A 5,232-nucleotide genomic window follows, 5' to 3' on the forward strand; every position below is an offset into this window, starting at 1 on the left:
TTTTCAGAATTATATTTTTTCCCCTTGGGTTATATGCATAAAAAATTGCTGAAATAGATTCTCCATCCCCAAATTTTGCAAACTATGTTTGCGGCCGTAAACATAATATGGACTGTGAATGTAAACATCCAACGTCAGTGTTTAAGCGGGCCGGGTCAAATACCCTGTCAAATATGTCACCCAGAGACACGCATACGAGTTCAAATATAGTGCCTTAAAACACGCAATAAAACAACATTTTTCTTTTTAATATTTACTATTGTTCAATGCATAATATACCATAAACACATTTAACATCTTTGAACATGTTGTTCAAGTTATTAATACTACTTTACTGTCAATAGTAATCTTACAAATCTTACACATTTATGAATGGAATTCTTGGTTTGCTTGTGAGATGACGTCACTTACGTCACACATTTCGCGCCATACCGACAGGAGGAAAATTAGTCACTGTCACTTTCAATCACACGTGGACGACGGCGGAAAGGCTGAGTCCCAGGGTTGGTGATGTTGATATTTAAAGAACAATTTTGTAAATACGACCCTGCAAACAACGACTCCAATCGACTATGCGTGTTTGTGGATGAAGCGGTTGACGAGGACATAGTCGATGATTGCGAGGGAAAAAACTATGAATTACTCCGCGCGCGAGGCTTTATTACACAGGCGCCTGTGTAATAAACGTCTATCATGACCATGTTTATTACCCTGGACAGGCCTATCTGTCACAGGTGGAAATGAGAGAAAAATGTTTCTCATATACAGTGGTGACTCCGTAGTTCATATCACTGTGTATGCATTCATTGTTTGCTCTGGATGGAATTCGTCCTCAATCAGGACGTCAAAAAAGTAATTTTCAATGTATTAAGCTACTGTTATGGTATTACACAACGTTACACGATGTGCAATATGCACAAGAATCTGCACGATAGAAAAACAGGACGAAATAAGATTTCGCACATTCTGCGTATGTTGCGCGGTTCTATCAGAAAGGTGTGCGACTTTTTCATGGTTGATATAAATTCAGAATTGACTTATAGATATGTGTGGGGTAGGAATTATTGTTGTTCCTCCATGTATAAGAGTACAAGTAAGTATATTTCCTAGTGGATGTATCAGTCTCTAGTTTGACTCCTGTAGATATATCAGATACACACTGAATAGTTAGATACAGTCGTAATTAAGAGTGTTTTGTTAAGTGCCACACATGACCAGCTTTAGTGTACAGACACTCATTACACACATTATCTATTTATTTATTAAATGGATGTCTATTTTTGTTCCGGTAATGAATCATCTAAAATCTCATACCGTCTCAATTTACTATCAGTTTGTAAACAAGTTATATCCGAGCCCGTCATGTATATACCAAGTGTACAGGTATTTTTTCTTGCCCGCGGCTCGCCACGCGCCACACTCTGAAGTGTTCAATCACATAATAGAAAGACTAAATAATGTAGGGTCCTACCTAATTGAAAATCATTTTAATAATCACCGATCAATTTTGATACGTGATCATTATTTAGTCATAATTTCACGAGTTTTCTGTTTAATTTTCAATCCGTGATATCAGTCAACCATATCTACCAGTCCGTGAATTAGTCAACCATATCTACCAATCCGTGAATTAGTCAACCATATCTACCATTCCGTGATATTAGTCAACCATATCTACCAATCCGTGAATTAGTCAACCATATCTACCAATCCGTGAATTAGTCAACCATATCTACCATTCCGTGATATTAGTCAACCATATCTACCAATCCGTGAATTAGTCAACCATATCTACCAATCCGTGATATTAGTCAACCATATCTACCAATCCGTGATATTAGTCAACCATATCTACCAATCCGTGATATTAGTCAACCATATCTACCAATCCGTGAATTAGTCAACCATATCTATCAATCCGTGAATTAGTCAACCATATCTATCAATCCGTGATATTAGTCAACCATATCTACCAATCCGTGAATTAGTCAACCATATCTACCAATCCGTTATATTAGTCAACCATATCTACCAATCCGTGAATTAGTCAACCATATCCACCAATCCGTGAATTAGTCAACCATATCCACCAATCCGTGAATTAGTCAACCATATCCACCAATCCGTGAATTAGTCAACCATATCCACCAATCCGTGAATTAGTCAACCATATCTACCAATCCGTGAATTAGTCAACCATATCCACCAATCCGTGAATTAGTCAACCATATCTATCAATCCGTGAATTAGTCAACCATATCCACCAATCCGTGAATTAGTCAACCATATCTATCAATCCGTGAATTAGTCAACCATATCCACCAATCCGTGAATTAGTCAACCATATCCACCAATCCGTGAATTAGTCAACCATATCCGCACAAAAAGTATAATCCTATCGCACACGTATATGTTCACCAAATGAGCGCGATGTATGTACGAAGTAAGCATGATGTATTTGGTGTGTTGTGTGTTACCACAATTGTGAATTAACAGTACGATTAAGACTCATTATCACTATCAACCGTTTCTAGGGCCGATCTGAAAAAGAAATCATTTAAACAATATTTAAGGTTACTTTGTACTTAATAAATAATTCGAGAGTTGATATCAATTTTAGTGACTAATTCTAAAACAATGCTTTGGAGAGTATCTGTATAGTCTCCGGTACGTACTGTGGCTAATGGTAAAACTATGCAGTAGGGTAGTTTTAAATTCGGGACGAAATAAAATAAAGTGATGCGATTTTGTTTCTTTTCTTTTCTTTTTTTTCGATCTTAGAAGATGATGAATTGATTTGAATTCGATACAAACTCAGTGCGCGCTTGTTTTCAATCCACGGTTTTTTGGGTTTTTTTTTTTAAAGAAAGTAATAATAAAATGTTATAAAGGACAAACAAGTGAATTACACCGTTCAATGTAAATATAAAAAATGCCAAACACTGAAATATGCAAAAAAAAAAAGTTTCATAAATCTTGGTCTAGTCATGATCGTAAGTCCTTTTTTGCACAAAGATTGTCAAATATCATGATTGTTTGCTTACTGTTTTGTAGGCAGGTACAAAATGCAATTGTGGCGATATAACAGGTGATGCAGTAAACCTGCCAGGACACTGTGGAGGTGGGTGTTCAGGTGACAGCTCACAGGTCTGTGGAACAACAAGTGGACATTATATTGCGTATGCTACAGGAAATAGACCAGGTAATATGACTTAATCCTTTTCTTTCTTTAAACATATCCAAAGACTAACTACACTAACAACAGGTCCTGGTTTTCTTGCTCTTGACGAAGGTAAATACAGAATGACATCTTCAATCGCGATATTTAGCGTAGCTTTACTTTTCATTTTGGATTTTAATTCTACTTCAGAATTTTTTTCTTTTGTTTTTCTCTTGCTATCCTAATATTATTTCTGTGTCTCATATCAAATTCAATACTTATGATAATGTTGGTCGTTGAAAAGATTAAAAATTTGTCACGAAAAAAAAATTGAAATTCCTTTATTTAAATGTTTGCTTTATCAATTCAAAATATGCCTCACAATGAAACCTTATTTCAACTAAACAAAACACTATTTTTATCAGTACTCAGTACTGTGTTCGTCCATGCATAGAGATCCATAAATGGAATACTATCTTTATTTGACGGGATATTCTAGGACATATGAAAATTATACATATGTCTGTTTTATAGGTCTTGCCAGTACGATTTCACCATCAGCCAGCTCTGCAGGCGTGTTGTATGATGGCGTCCCAAATTCTGCGATGTCTTCAGTATTCTACAGTTCCGTAACAAAAACAATATCGGTGGGAGATTTAAATACAACCGTAAGTGTGTTAAAAGAATACCCTTGTTATTGTTCCCACGTAGCCATACTGAAGAAGAAAACAAAAACCGATATCATGGTGTAAAACTGTGTCCTATTGGTAATACGTGGCAAGAAATGGGTGTGGAGGTCATGCTTTTTTTATTATTATGTTTATTGTTATCTTATAATATAATATAATCTATAAACTTATAAACTTTATTTATTTTACAACAATTGCGAAACAAGTGATGTCAACTTATACTAATCACTCCTGTTGGCCCGGATGTAAGCGCGCGAGGGGTCTTATTGTGGGAGGAAACCGGAGTACCCGGGGAAAATCACGGGCAGGTGACCCCTTACCTTTTCACGTCCGTTCCGGGAATCGAACCCCAGTCGGCTAGGTGAAAGGCGAGTGCGTTAACACTGCGCCACCCGACCACCTTTATCTTTATTATCTTGTTTACTCTTAAAGGTCAATTAACCTTGACCGTTCATATACAATAAAATAAACACGATAGTTGGTAAATACATATAGTACTATAATTCAATAATGTAACATCACTATTCTCGATACTCCGGGGAGTACGATCCTGAACGCTCTTAACACTCCTTGAACATTTCATGGCAAAGCTGAAGGTTTCATGTGTAAATGAGACGGGAAGACTAATTTGGTCTTACCTTGTACTTCAAACGAAATAAGCAGCCGCATAACGGCCAGTTGTACAGGCTTTGAATTTTGGTGTCGTTTCTTTTCACTCTTCAAATTTGCGTATCATGCTGAGGTTGGGTAGTTTATTTTCTACTGAAATCCGTTCTTAACCGATCAAATACTTCGCTGCCTCTGGGTGCTGAGAGTGATCGTGAGTGTAACCCCTGAAGTATCGAGGATGTAACACCATGTGTTAAAGTCCAGAGGTATGAGATTAATTATTGATGATTAAGTAATGACGTTCATTACTCGTTTGGGTCATTTCCGATATCATACAGCTGAATGAACTGATATGAGCTACTGTAATTGAAAATGACGCCATATTCTTTCTGCTTAACAATGTTACATGCATTTTTTGTTTTGCTTTTGTGTTTTCTTATTTGCTTTGTTTTTTGTTTTTGTTTTTGTTTTTGTTTGTTGTTGTTGTTTTTTTTTTTTTTTTTTTTTGTAATTGTGACGTCTATGTTCTGTACTTTTCTAAGTGAGTTAGGTACATATGTCATAATGACAGAACATGGTATTCAAGTTATTCCCAATTGATATCATTATCCAAAACAACAAGCAGGTACCCCGTTGAAGAAACCAGCAATATGTGTCGTTAGTTCTTGTTATTTAAACAATATTTTTACTACAATACTCATTTAAGAGTTCAAATCAATATTGCGATTGTTTTATATAGATATTCCTTTCAGTAATTAGCGAAGGAATATTTTT

Source organism: Ylistrum balloti, unplaced genomic scaffold (assembly GCF_031769215.1).
Source record: "Ylistrum balloti isolate Yb309-2 unplaced genomic scaffold, AGI_CSIRO_Ybal_v1 Utg369812, whole genome shotgun sequence".
Classification (NCBI taxonomy): domain Eukaryota; kingdom Metazoa; phylum Mollusca; class Bivalvia; order Pectinida; family Pectinidae; genus Ylistrum; species Ylistrum balloti.